Source organism: Procambarus clarkii, chromosome 8, assembly GCF_040958095.1.
Source record: "Procambarus clarkii isolate CNS0578487 chromosome 8, FALCON_Pclarkii_2.0, whole genome shotgun sequence".
Lineage (NCBI taxonomy): Eukaryota > Metazoa > Arthropoda > Malacostraca > Decapoda > Cambaridae > Procambarus > Procambarus clarkii.
Window position 1 is genome coordinate 26,111,567 of NC_091157.1, and position 15,490 is coordinate 26,127,056.

At 39.8% G+C, this 15,490-nt stretch overlaps 2 long non-coding RNA genes across 2 annotated transcripts in view; one reads left to right on the plus strand and one right to left on the minus strand.

The window, feature by feature from the left end:
- LOC138358935 (uncharacterized) overlaps positions 1 to 6,923 on the minus strand; it is a 79,988-nt gene extending 73,065 nt beyond the window's left edge. The window contains exon 1 of the long non-coding RNA XR_011225655.1: positions 6,853 to 6,923. This is a non-coding gene — a long non-coding RNA (uncharacterized lncRNA). The remainder of the gene's footprint in view (positions 1 to 6,852) is intronic.
- Positions 1 to 15,490, plus strand: part of LOC138358933 (uncharacterized) — a 601,113-nt gene that overhangs the window by 54,584 nt on the left and 531,039 nt on the right. The gene's annotated exons all lie outside the window — the stretch shown is intronic.

A 15,490-nucleotide genomic window follows, 5' to 3' on the forward strand; every position in this document is an offset into this window, starting at 1 on the left:
ATCGTAAAATACTATCATCATCAACTATGTATTGGGTGGCTCAATCATTCAGCTTAAAATTCAGTAACTGTTTACTGAACATAGATATCCCTCCATGCGACCTCATTTTTAGTTTAAAGTTTCTCCATTGTGGGGGTTTTCTTTTTGCTTTCACGACTGCAATGCGTATGTCGCCAATGTACATGTGGCAGACGCTTCACGAAGCTGTCGGAATTTGCAGAATAGAAAATACGAGAGCAACCGTACAGGGCCCGGGAGCAAGGTCGAGTTAGTCCTTGAAGGGTCTCTTCTCAGACTAGCCTCACCTGGTCTTGCTCCACGTGGATCGTTGGAATCACAAGAATTCCAACCGGATATTCGGTAATAATGATATGCAATAAATCAACAAATACACTGTCAATGGGACAGGCAATAACATGCAGAATAATAATGTCACACAATAGCTAAATGTGTGGTGTATGTGAAGCTCACATTCAACAGACGAGTGAAATGCCGTGATACCACACAGAAACACGCATTCACTGTCGATTCACCTATAACCTGTGACAGGTATGAGAAGGCGAGATCTGTGGTTGATACCTCAGATCAACACAGACACAATAAAACAATGACAAGATCTTGTACTTACAGATAGGGTACCTTTCCTTGCTCGCTCACTCGCTCACTCAGGCACATTTTATACAAGCACTCTTAGGTGGCCTGACAGCTGGTTTCGCTCGTAGACACGGAGGGTACTTGCAGTAGGGCGGGCTGTATGCTTAACAGACAGACACACGCGCACACACTGGCACTGGCGATGAGTAAGGTGGTGACGTCACGTAGTAAGGAGGGCGGCGGCGGCGGGCTCTCGAGGTACTGAGGTACTGGGACGAGTGGTGGCTAGCGGCAGCTGTGGTACCATGCAGGTACACTTGTGGTAAAGTCACACACAGGTTACTTAGGCGGCGGCACTGCCTTAGTTCACTAAGTCACTCACAACGATCTTTGTCACCAGGGGTTCCCTGATACCAGTCTGTTTCGCTCTGGAGATATATCACTTCAGGCTTCTGAATAATATACTCACACTCGTGATTCTGGGCGAGTGTGTCGTATAATCTTCAGACGCTGAGTTAACTTGACGGTGAGGAATGGACGGTTGTTCAGTTTATTGGCCGATAGACAGAACAGAACACGTCCTCTTGGTTTGGTATCCCTCACTTGAATGGTTTACAAGTGCTGCCAGGCATCTCGTGGCACCCAGCACAAAAGAGTTACAATTTGACCAATAGCATTGCAGCAAATGGGCGGGAACCAATCATATTAGCTCGTTCGATGAGCAGTAGCAGGAGTGACGTCATGAACACGTCACGAACACGTCATAGCTGTTATTCACAATCGCGCCGGTTGACCCCAGAGGTCAGACGGTCTGGCGTCTACTCTCTGTCTCTCACGCGGGCACCAGCCATGTACTCACTGACCCTTTGGAGTGGCAATGCTTAACTCCCTGTATCTACTTCCTGCCTGGACATACGGCGGCCTCCGTATTATAAAAGTGTTCCTGGTTAAGTGGGCATTCTGGAGATACCCAACATGCCAGGTCACTATCCAGGGTTAACAAATAGGTTAAATAGGAAATAGGAATAGAAATTGTGCACAAGATCGGTGCACTGTGCACAGCAATGAGCCATTCCAGTCAGCTGTAGGAGAATCTTGAGACACACACACATCCATCGTAAAAAAATTAAAATATTACTATCACAAACCTGGATAAGCACCTCCAAAGGATACCTAATCAACCAGGCTGTGACTCATACGTCAGGCTGCGAGCAGCCGCGTCCAACAGCCTGGTTGATCAATCCAGCAACCAGGAGGCCTGGTCGACGACCGGGCCGCGGGGACGCTAAGCCCCGGAAGCACCTCAAGGTAAGGTAACCTTGTATTGGCCGGCTCAGGCATTCAGTTTACAACTCAGTAAGTGTTTACTGAACGCAAAATCGCTACATGTGTGGTCATTTAGTTTAATGTTTCCCAATCTTAAAATATTACTATTATCAACCATGTATTGGGTGCTCAACCATCCAGTTTACAACTCAGTAACTGTTTACTGAACGCAAAATCGCTACATGTGTGGTCATTTAGTTTAATTTAAAGTTTTCAATCTTAAATTAAATACTACTATCATCAACCTAGTATTGGGCTCTCGGGCATTCAGTTAACCACTCGTTAAGTGTTTACTGAACGTCGAAATCATTTCCTGTGTGCCCATTTTTAGATGAACCCGTCTCCACTCCAAACCGGACCTGTGGTCCGAGTCAGGACCTAGGGTCCCGTATCTTGCCTCACCTCGACGTTCACATGGCAGGTGACGGAAGAAACTTTAGAGCATTTTGTATAAAGTTTATCATTCACCAATATTATAAATGTAACGTAACTTAAATACATTTTCTTTGTCTACATTAAGCCAAGTGGTTCAGTTTTTTGTCACAAATTGTTTATTATATTTAAATTGTATAGAAAAAATTATTTGTTAAGGTTTAATAGCATAAAATATTTAAAGTATTTATTTCATCTTTATTAGCCACATTGAGAGGGACGGCGACGTTTCGGTTCGTCCTGGACCATTCTCAAGTCGATTGGGAGAATCAAGTCGATCATTCTCACAATCGACTTAACAATGGTCCAGGACAGACCAAAAAGTCTTCGTCCCTTCACTTGCTAGTGTGGTCTGGTGAACATCCTTCAACCACGTTATTGTGACTCATCGTCTGCTATTAGCCACAACTTGCACACTGTAAAGGATTACCAGTTTTTTTATTTTCTCATTTTTATTACTGTGCATTTAGCACACAACACCTGCCAGGATAGTAGCTGCGCTAACACCGACCACGTCACATTAACACTGTAGTTTGTCCGGGAATTGAACTCGGGACCTCCTGCACCCAAAGCAGGAATTATACCCCTAGGCAAATTCCCCTAGACCGTCACAACCATAATCAGTTTGTGTATTAAGTGAATATAACGGGAGTTGTTTAATTACGTTATAACCAAGTTTAATAATTATAACCCCCTAACGTGTGTGAAAGGAAATTTACTGGTGACATTAAATTATAACTTCAGAGTGAAACGTATGTTTAAACAAGTAAAAAAACAAATTATAAACAAACTTACAATACAGTCCATATAAAATTATTTAAAGATATAAATTATTCACCGGTAGATTTCCCACAGGGAGGGGGGGGGGACCACATTTGTGTCTACTCTTTGAGGGGCTGGTTGGGTAGATCGTTGTCCCCCCCCCCCTCCCCATGATAATGGCATAACATGGGAGTAGACGGACCTCTGGTGCTCTAATTGTGGTGCCTAGGAGCTCAGGGGTTCTTTTAATAGGGGCAGGTAGTTGCCCATTATAAATTGGGGAAGGAGTGTCGGGAAATGTAGAGATGTATTCACTGGACATTTGGATTGCCGACTTCTCACAGGCTATGGCAAGGGCCATCATCTCGTCCGCCTTCGGACTGTACCTGGGGTGTGGCGTTAGTTGTTGGTGTTGGCAGGTAGATGTGATAGCGGGTGTTGACTGTAGTGAGGCGCTGGGTTGAGGGCTTGGGAGTATAGTCTGAGCGAGAGGGTGATCATCCACACCCAAATTACACTCCTTCCGCGCCGTGGGAAGAGCCTACTTTCAAAATAGTAATAGAAAGTCTCCCAATGAAAAAGGCTGCCTATGATCCGACAATCCTAAGGCGCATAATAGAAGAGCAAATGTATAGCATAGCAGTAGCAGGAGCCACCCACATCTTCACAGACGGATCGGTGGACACAGAAAATGAGAGTGCTGGCGCTGCTCTTTGCACGACCAGCGTTCAGGCATATTGGAGACTGGGAGGACTAGTATCAACCCAAACTGAGCTGTTTGCCATACAACAGGCATTCGCATATGTGATTGCACAAAACACTCAAAATGCAATCATACACACAGACTCAAAAGCTGCACTTCAAATACTAGGACAAAAACAGTGGAAAGATAATGTGGAAATAATTACCACCATTTTGTATCAAGGAGCAGTCGCTAAAGGCAAAGGCCTCAACATAACTTTAAACTGGATCCCATCCCATATTGGAATCCCATTAAATGAAAAAGCTGATGAAATTGCTAAATTGGCAACTCGTCATCCAGTGATACATAAAGCAATTCAACCCAGCCTAGAGAACATAAAAAACATCATCACCAAAAAACTCTCACATCTCAACAAAGCCTACCTACACCAGAGAATAGCTGAAGGTTCGCTATCTGCAACATGGTATCTTCAGGCAACCAAATTAGAAAGGTTAAATATCCCAAAAGGAATCCACAGGGAAATAGCAGTTAGGCTATATAGACTACGTCTAGGTTACAGATGCAACTGGGAGATTGGTGAACCCTGACAGAGAGAGTGCATCTTCTGCCAAACTGTCACAGAAAAGCCATTACTTCACTATCTTCTGGAATGTGAAGCAACCAGTGACCTTAGAAGAGCTTTAAGAGTTCCTGAATCATGCAGTGGCCACCCTGAAGCCATCAACACAGCCACTCTCCTGGTCAACAAAGGTGTCCAGCAGCTGGACACCATCATAAAGACTGTGAAGCAGTATCCTCCCCCACGATAACAGCTTGATGGTTAAAATGCAACCTCAGAACACGGGGGGGAGGGGAAAAAAAAAAAAAAAAAAAAAAAATTGTACCACTTACGGGCTATTCATGCCCGTGCCACCTCTTGGGTGGCTTAATCTTTATCAATCAATCAATCAATCAGTCTGAGCGTGAGGTTGTGGGTGGGGTGATTTGTATGTGTGGAGTGTTGCATGTGGGGTGGAGGAGAGGTGCTGGAGCTTTTAGTGCTTTGCTTCACACATTGCTCAGAATAGCCTTCTGTGACGATATCAACACCATCTGTTAAAAGATGCAGCAATATCGACGCCATCTGTAGGAATGCTCCTGATAATTCATTTAGGAGGTGGATTGATGACAATGCCCTCTGGTGAGGGAGGTGGTGATATCAACGCTATCTATTGCGTTCACCCAATCATATTTTCGGTTCTCTGGAGAAAGGCTGCCATCATAGGTTATCCTTATGCACTTACTGTCTTGATAATGACTTGTGTCCACAAGAGTGATGAGGAAGGCGTCTTGTGCTCTAGAAATCAGTTCAACCAGGGCAGTCTAGAACTCCCGACTTGTTTCAGCAAGGACAAGTGGCGGCCGTCGGTAGAGGCAGTGCTTTGTCTTTGAAGTGTTATTGGTAGGACCGACGTACCCGGGTTAGGTCAAGCGGAGTTACGAGACGGCAGTACTGGCCGTCTGTTGAGAAGTTCTGCGAAGTGTGTTGCTGGACACTTCTGCCAGGGTGTAGCTAGACACACGAAGTGGGGTATTTTGGACACACTAATGTTACAATGTAGGACTGGCCCATTTTTTGTTGAGTAGGGTTAACTCACCAGTGTGAGGACCATTGAGTGTGGGTGACGTATAACAGAAGATGGTGGACTCACAGGGATAGAAGACTGCATAATTTATCTTATTGGTGTCCTGTGCAAAAGTGACACTCGCAGTGTACATGTGTGTGTATGTATAGAGGTTATATAGTATATATTGGTGAAAGTGTTGATCAGTATTGTTTACCCCTTTTCCTTTCACTATTACTTACTACTGCTGAATTACTCTATACCGACTACTCTAACTTACTATTGACTTGGGGTGCGATCAATGAAGAGACAAAAAGCCCATTAGCAGTGATTGAGATAAAGAACCCGGTTACTGGCTGAGTGAGGCCATAATGCCTGACATAACTTTCATGTCAGGCATTGATTGTAGTGTACTAGTGGATAAATAGGCATAACAAGGGAGATATAAATAAGTTATTTAATAGTTCACTCTTTAGAATGCGAAATAGATATAAATAGAACAACTTTAGATTTAGGAAAGACTTGGGTAAATACTGGTTTGGTAACTGGGATGTTGACATTTAGAACAAATTACTGGGTTAACATAACAGACGTAGGATCTCTTTAGTTTGGGTGGATATAAATAGGAGCTGCTACGTATGGGCCAATAGACCTTTCTTCAGTTTCTTTTTTTTTTTTTTTTTTTTTTGAAATATATACAAGAGTTGTTACATTCTTGTACAGCCACTAGTACGCGTAGCGTTTCGGGCAAGTCCTTAATCCTATGGTCCCTGGAATACGATCCCCTGCCGCGAAGAATCGTTTTTTCATCCAAGTACACATTTTACTGTTGCGTTAAACAGAGGCTACAGTTAAGGAATTGCGCCCAGTAAATCCTCCCCGGCCAGGATACGAACCCATGACATAGCGCTCGCGGAACGCCAGGCGAGTGTCTTACCACTACACCACGGAGACTGCATAGATCGTGGAGCCGTTTATGATATGAAGCCGTTTCCTTCATACATATGTTCTTATGTGTTTATTCTTGCTGCCGATATATTCATGCTCTTTCAAAATGATTCCATGATTACGAGAATCTTATATACTGGAATAATATACACACGGCTTTAAAAACGTGTCGTATACCACCACCATACACTTTAAGGAATATTTAATAATTTATTATGTCCGCTTGACCTTCACTATGTTTGTGAAAATATATTTAGTGTCCTTAATAATGTTCATAAATATTTTCAATAAATATTACTGTCGTTGTCAGTCTTTGAACATTATCAACATCATCATCATCATTAATATAAGACTAGTAGAATCTCTCCAAGTTCTTTTGTTGATGTTTAATTCACTATGATACGAAACGTCTGATTTGATGTTAATAAAAACAATGTTGTACTCAATTATTTAAATCTTACATCACTTATATGCATATCATACCTGCAATGTGTTCCTGAATTGTAACCTGAGCTTTCTCACACATCTGTAAGCGCTCTCACACACCTGCAATAAAAAGGCCCTTTTAAGTATGCTTTGAGCAAATTAACTAGGGCATAAAACTATAATATCTATACGAGTTCAAATATGTAAAGGACATTTGCAGACGTATTCTGGAAATAGGAATGGGTTAGAATGCAGTTATAACCATCCCCAAAAAGGGTCAAAATATACTAAGGAAAGGAAAATGTCACTTTGTATCTACATGTAAATTTCTCCATCCTGACATGTGAGAAACTTCACTCTAGGAAATAAAATGCTTCACCCTCAGCTGCTCTTACTCTCACGTGGAAGGCACAGACCGCTAAATAATGAGTGACAAGCAAGAAAATGACTTTGGAGAAAAGCCAACATTTTTTTTTATATCCAGGCGAAAGAGTTTTCAAAAGGTTGAATATTGTGTATGGAACTGGCTGAAAGACCCACTTGCATACCTGAATCACACATGCAATTACACCCCACAACAAAGACAGCTACGATAGGTAACAACCCTGCAACAATCAGTACTGGTCAGAACAAAACCGACATGCCCACACAATGGACCTGCCTGAAAAATCTTCTTCAAATTATCCCAAATAGAGTAACCTCGTTCACCTTTGCCAACATACAAGGTCTGAAAAAAAGCAAAATCAAAGTTCCGTTCAGAAGTTGCCTCCTCACGAGTCAAATACAGTATTTGGACTTTTCACAGAAACCCATGCAAGAGAACTGACAGCGAGATCTTGATACTAGAATATTATCGATATAGATGTGATAGGGTAAATTAATAGACTATTAATTTACCACTTATTACTAATAGGTGACTACCACCTATGATAAATAGGTGGTAGTTAACTCTGCTGGGAGTAAAAAGGTAAACTTGGATATTATTGTAATATAAAAACCGCTAGATGCAACGGCTGAGGAATTCACAAATCAGATAAACAAGAGAACAGTCTTGATAATCTGGCAAACCCAATACCTGATATCTTCCTAGGTGACTTTAACCTGCCCACTCTAAGATGGAGAATAGCAAACAGGAATATTATACCAGTAAATCTTTCTGGACATAACCAACTCAGATTAGAGAACTAGTAAGATTCTGTGACAAATTTTCACTCAACCAGCAGATAAGAGTGAACCAGGAACGAAAATATTCTAGATCTGAACTTAAGAAGACAATCAGGGACATTACAATCGCATACCACATACTTAGATCACAAGCTCATTGAAGTGCAAATTAACAGCAATGCTTGTAAAAGGCTTAAAACAATGATCAAGTAAGAGGGGTTATTCAATAAATTAAATTTTATTAAAAGGATAGACTGGGAAAAAGATATACAGCGAATTAAAAAAAAATCCATTGAATGTTCGTAAGTAATAATAATCCCACACAAGGCATAGAACAAGAATATGAAGTCTGTCCAAAACTAGTTCCTTTGTTGAAAGTCAGAAAGAGGACCAATGTAGAAAGAAAACGTTGAAAGAACATGCAGACGGCACTAGGAAAGAAAGAAAAAAAATATACCAGAACTGCTAAGGAGACATGACCACCCCAACAAAAAATAATTTAAACAGAGTTTGAAGAAATCTAGCAAAGACTGAAGCAATCAGACTGAAGAAATGCAATTAAAACATAAAAATGGCACTCAAGAGAAAATAAAAATTTTCCTTCACACATGTGAAAAAAAGGCAAAAACCACTGTCAGTATTGGACCTATTCTTACAAATGAAGGTTCATACAGAGGATGACAAAGAAATTACTGAAATCCTAAAAAACAAAACACAGGAGGAGGGCATGTTTAGCATCCCAATATGAAAGTGGAAGATCCGGACAATTTCGTTAGGCATGATATCCAAACTACTGATAATATAACTGATATGAACAAAAATGCTGCCGGTTTTTGAGAAATTGACAATATGCCCATGCACTCAATATTTATAAAGAAATGCGAAGTGCCGGTAGCATAGTGTGGAGAAAGAGCTTGAACATAGGGGAGATACCAGATTCGCTTATATTAATAGATTTCAAAGATTTTGCTCCTCTTTGCACGGGAAGGAGCAAAGCAATGACTAAGAATTTTAGATCAGCCGCACTAACGTTCCACATAATAAAAGTAATTGATAGAGGGATCAGGAGGCAGGTTTCCAGTTTCATGGAGACCAATCATCTCCACAATCCAGGTCAACATGGATTTAAAGTGTGAAGATCATGCCTCTCATAGCTACTTGATCACTACGACAAAATCACTGAGGCATTAGAAGAAAAACAGAATGCAGATGTGGTATACGCCGATTCATAAAAGAATGATATATATATATGACTGTGGATATTAAAATTTCTGGGGAACAGAACACAGAGCAACAGTCAATCAAATAAATTAGAGTTCAAGCTCAGTTAAAAGCTCTACCTCAGAGTACAGTCCTTGTAGCACTTTTGTACTTATTCTCTTATCAGATATAGACTAGTCTTAGCTTCGTATCATAATCTACAGATGACAAAAATCAACATGAAAATTAATTTTGTTGAAGACATTGATAAACTACAAACAGATATTAAGTTTTCAACACGGCGGTAGAAAATAACATGGTTATCAATAATAAATTCCAGGTACTCTGGTACGGTAAAAATGAGGACATTAAACAAAATACAGGATATAAAACAATCAATTCGGCCCATAGTAGGGAAGCATACTGTAAATGATCTAGGAATAATAATGACTGACGACCTAACGTTAAGGGAGCATAACCAAGCAAATTTAGCATCAGCCACAAAAATGATAGGATGAATTATGAGAAACTATGTCAGGGATCCCATCACAATGGTTGTACTATTCACATCACTTCTGCTGTCCCGTCTTTAGTACTGTTCGATACTCGCTTCCTCCTTCAGAGCAGGAAAGATTGCTGAAATAGAGGTAATACAGAAAGCATATACGGCATACAGAGACATGATAAAGCACCTAAATTATTGGGATCGTCTCAAAGAGCTCCAAATGTTCTCCCTAGAAAGGAGACGAGTAAGGTATCAAATAATATACATATCGAAAATATTGGAAGGCCAGGTCCCAAATCTACGAAGTAAAATAGCAATATACTGGAGTGAAAGAAATGAAAGGAAATTCAGAATAGAATCGTTGAAGAGTATTCCCATAGGCACAATCAGAACATTATATAAACGTCAGAGGTTCACGGTTGTTCAACATACTCCCAGCGAACATAAGAATTATTGACATAACAAAAGTGGACATCTTCCAGAGAAAACATGATAGTTTTCTTCAAGAAGTGCAGGACCAACCACGCTGTGGTGGATATGTGGGCCTGCAGACCGCTCCAAGCAACAGCCTTCTGGACCAAGCGCTCCTTGGTTCAGGGGAGCAAAAGAACTTCCAGAAAGCCATCCAGGTGCAGTACAAAATTTGTAATATAAATAAAAGCTCAGGATTATGTAAATATGCTCTAGTCAAATGCAGTCGTGTGTCATTGTTTGGTTAGTAATTATTCTTGGAATAATGGCACACACAATGGCCTTGTGTGCACTGCCTGGAGATTAGGGCAGATATTGACAGGCTAATGAAGCAGGCGAGACAATATGGAGAGCAACAAGGTGTCTCGCAAGGATCCAAAGGGGAAGCTCCATCGAGATAATTGACCCACCACTCGCCAGCCGAGTTAAGACGACAAAGGACGTCAAAGAAATCAAGAACACTGGTTAAAACATAGAACCACTTGAGTTGAATGGGATAAAACCATGTGCGGTAACTAAGCAGACAAGCTGAGCATCACAACAAAAGTCTGGACATGTGTTGGGGGCTTGGCACATGCTCTGGATAGGCAAAACCTTCTGCTCCATAAATATAAGCGTTTGGGTATGTTCTCCGCGGGCAAGGGGTAAAGTTAGTAAGAAATAGTGTGATGCAATATGATCAAGCCCACCGTCTGTATCTCGGTAAACAATATTCACCAAGCCAGATGCACAGGGGTATTTAAATAGTGTAACAATGACTTAAAGGTATTGAACGAGTAATGCAACTCCATTAATGAATAACTGGAAAGCTTACATTAGCAAGAAGACCATGTATGCTAGTTACACAATATACTTTTTATGGTAGGCGTGGGACAGCTCTTGCAGACAGAGTTAAGTGCGTAGGACTGTTGTAGGCACCACAGTAATAGTGATATGGTTATGGCCATTGGAAGCTGCGGCTGCTGTTGTAGCCGCTTCAACCTGAATTAGTTCGATGTACTGTCAACCTGTCCTCTTACAAATTACGGCTGAATTTGGCCGTTGGTCCGTATGGCCGAAAATGGACGCAATTTGAAAATAAATTTAGGATTTTATTCCAAAACAGTAAGTTAAGTGTCTTCTGGTAGGTTAGGTGGAAAGGAAATTCTCCAAACGTTTAAAAACGTTAATTGAAAGTGTCTCTCCTAACCTAACAGACTAAGCCATTGGACCCAAACGTAGGTCTAGTCCGTTTATTGCCAAGGGTGCCCAGTTTAATCAAGTGGGAAATGTTATATTGTTAATTATCGTCAGTATTTTAAATAATTAAATTAGAAAACCCGATGGCCTTTAATTACTTTCCATATATTCTCAAGCGATTTTCCATTACAAACCTATTGCTATGCTTCAAGGGTCTAGGTGGAGAAAAATAAATTGGATGAAGTTAATTTCATGAGGCTAATGATATACAGTAGGGTAAATATTGTATTCAGGATGAATATGGGTTTTAATGTTTACGACAGTACACAAAAAATGAAACTACTAACAAACGCAAATGTATGAAGAAAACACGTAACAATTAACAAAATTATTTATACCAATTACTTTACACTAATATATTTCAGTCAAGGATGGGCAGTGGCAATGCGTCAAGAGTATTAAATGCAGTGTGAAAGTGGGACTGAAAACTGAGCTCCGCAAACGGTTTGGAGAGAATTAAATGGAAAATTATCTACCTAATGATAGGAGTTACACATAATCCACCAAACATTTAGAGAAAAGAACAGCTTTTATGGGAATTATTATCTAGAGCTTTTAGGTCTAAATGAACATTGTGACTAATTGTAAAACAAACTTTAATTTCCTGTACGACAAATAATTTTTAAATGATTTTCATTAAACAAAATAATATTGTTCCAACACAGTAAGATAATACAAACCTATGTAACAGGGAGACACTGATAAGTAGCATCTTAAATGGGAGTGAGTGAGGGAACAGTGATCATGAGGAAATTTCATTAAACTAGACACGGAGAAGTTATTTGAGAGAAACTTATGGTGCCAGACTTTTCTCACATCTGATTCATATATTTAGAGGTACTTTGTGAGTTATAAATTTGGCAGACCTGAACATGGGAGTCTGGCAGTTCTTGGGCCTTGTCTTGTTCACATCATAATCAAGTTACCACGCCAGTAATGTTTGTTACAAATAAAGCCCAGGAATGTGATACACTCTAGATTATTTCAAATAGTAGTGACCCAAAATGGATAACCCTGTCACTAATAAACATAATTAGAAAACAGGATGCTTAATACAAACGAATTAAGACAAAATATTTAAGAAAAAAAAAGTATGTATTACCGGACATGCAAAGAAAGCCTTGAGTGTTTTGCCAGATGAAACAGTACAGACAACACCTGGCTATGAAAAAATAAGTCAAATAACATAAGAAAAATACCTAATTTAAATTACAAAATTAGGTAAAGTGCCAAAGAACTTTATGGATATAGAAGAACAAATTCACGTAGAATGTGCAGATAGCATCCTGATAAGTTTAATAATTTCCTTTCTGGTAACCACTAAGGGGCATTAGATTGGTTTTGGAAAAGTTGTTCAATGTCAACCAATATTTTTTGACTAGTTGTATATGAAAATGGCTGCAATTGGTCCAAGTTTCAGTACTGCAGTGTAAATAGAAAGGGAGAATTTTGTTTTTTTCAACGAATTTTATACATTTTCAAGTCTGAATAAATACACACACCTTTCAGATATAATCATTCTATGACACTTTTCTGACACATTAGCATATAATAAAGAATCTGTTGATAGATAATTTCCAAAACATCTTTAGTTTTCCTAATACAAACTTTCAAATTTCCCCCCCAAAATTATGCAAATATGTCTTGTTTATTGCTATTATAAAATCAATAAATGAACTTAGAAAAGAAAGCTATCAACAAAATTTAGAGACATGCACTCTACATATACGGTGTAAGTTTCATGTAAATTGAATAAAAATGAAAGTTATTTGAACGTTTATGTTACTTGAAAATAAATACGAAAATAATAAAGTCTAAGGTGCTGCCATCTGTGGCTGAGGTTGACATCAACCACTTTTCTCCAAAATTGGCACCCTTACAGATAGGCTTATGTGTAGTCAGGTGTATAAGTTTCATGCAAATCGTCCGATACAAAAAAACAAATTGAAAAAATTTCACATAAAACTAATAATATTTTTTAATGTATGCTATTGTGATAGCAAAGAGTCAAAGATATGATTTCAGTTAACACTTGTGTTTCATAATCGTTTGACCATTTTGGAATAATTCTGACACCTATTTCAATATGTTTTTTCTTCCTTCCTATGTATGCCACGAGGCTGAGACTTGGGCCAGATGAAACTCTTTTCGTGTACAACTGTTCAAAAAAGTTTGATTGAAATCGAACCAGTTTTCATTTAATTCCTTTTTGGGGAAATCTGAGTCTAATGCCCCTAAACTAATATAATAGGATGCAATGGCGATCACAGGAGGAAGGGGGAAGCAGCAACAGCTACGAGGTCACCTGACCTTCAAGGCAGCCAAGATGTTCCCAAGGGACATCAGAGTCAGAGTTAGCAGGTATTTCAAATATAATGTTTATAAGGAAACCTTCAAACTTTTTAAAGTAAAAATAAACAAAGTTTCCTATAATCATTATAGAGTTAAGTGAGCAGTATTTTCGAGCTTTTCATGCAGCCTTCCATTTTTTATAAAAAAATAGCTAAAAATATATAAAATTTGGGATGTGGTTACAAACGTTTTTCTCTCTTTAGAGCAAGCTTTAATCAGGAACTTGCCCCCGTCTACAGCAGTGTGTGTTCGATCCCTAGTAATGATTCTGAGTGTGAACCTTTGACAAACTGGAAAATCTTTGAGTTCGCACTTATCTCAACATCCTTGTGTAATTAGAATGGGCCCAACAATCTAGTGCATTGCAATTACATGCCAGTTTATATAATCATATTATTAATTAGAGCCAAAACTTATTAAGTGCAGGAGTTTTGTTGAACGAAATTTGATCAAGTCGGCCCTAATTAACTAATGTAGCATTATTTTTAATGTTAGCACTGACCTGTACAAACTTGACCATATTTATATATATTATAGTTTCAAATTATAACTACCTACTTAGTGAAGAAGGCAGGCTCGTGATTCGTAGAGTGTCACCTGACTATAGTAAAGCGAGTAGCTACACAGGGTGGGTGGCAAGAGGTGGTGGGGGGGCAGTATCAATTTCTCTCTAAGCGCTGCACTCCCTCCACCCCAGCCCATCTCCACAACACACATGCACATCGCTCCCTCAGTTACTCATTTAGAACAATACACCCATGCCCCCCCCCCCAGGATATGACTCTCCTAACCATCTTTCTGAAATTATTAACGTCAGGAGGACATAGTGATCTCGTAGCAGGAGCAAGGAAAATTTCTGAAGATGACAGAAATAATGAACCAGAGGATAACCCTACTCACAATGAGCCACCATGGAAAATTGTAGGAAACTGAAAGGCAAATAAACGAAAAAGAACTGAAGAAACGCCCGAAGAAACCAATTTAGAAGCCAGCCAGAACCCAAGAGCAGCCCCAAAACCAATGCCAAGGACCATCATCAAAACCAAGAAACCAGTAGATGGTCCGACTTATGCTTACATTGCCGTACTGGAAAAAGGTTATCCAGGATCACATCTTAGAGCAAAGCCTGACATTGGAGGCAGATAACATATCCACAGATATTCCAGATATAATTACTACCTTAGGAATACAGAAGACCTAGTTGAAATGAAACCAGAGGAAAAAATCACCAAGATAATAATGCAACATATCGCGGTTGAAGTTCATGCAAAGAGTCTTAGAATGCCCAAATGTCACAACGACGGAAAGGTGTAAGCACGACAATGTAGAAACAAGACAGGTCCTTCTAACAATAAATGGTCGTCGCATCAACACTAAATGCTGGGATCTATGGACAATTCATTCTAAGGCTGTACAATCCAGAACCCAGACGCTGTTACAGATGTCAGCGTTTCGGCCACCATAAAGATGGCTGCAGAGGCCCGGAACGATGAGGAGTATGCAGCGAGCTCAACAACACTGACATATGCAAAAATCTCCATAAAGAAGGCAAACTAACTAAAGCAAAATGTCCAAACTGCGGGAACACACATCACGGTTGGAACAAACGATGTCCAGAAACGGGTAAAATGAATACAAGCTTTCGGATTTACCCAGCAACCCAAAGTCACAACTCCTAGACCACAATCGACCAGACTCGGTTAATAGCCAGTGGTACACTCCTCGGCAAGTCCGAATAAATTAAGATACAAATCAGCAACAGAC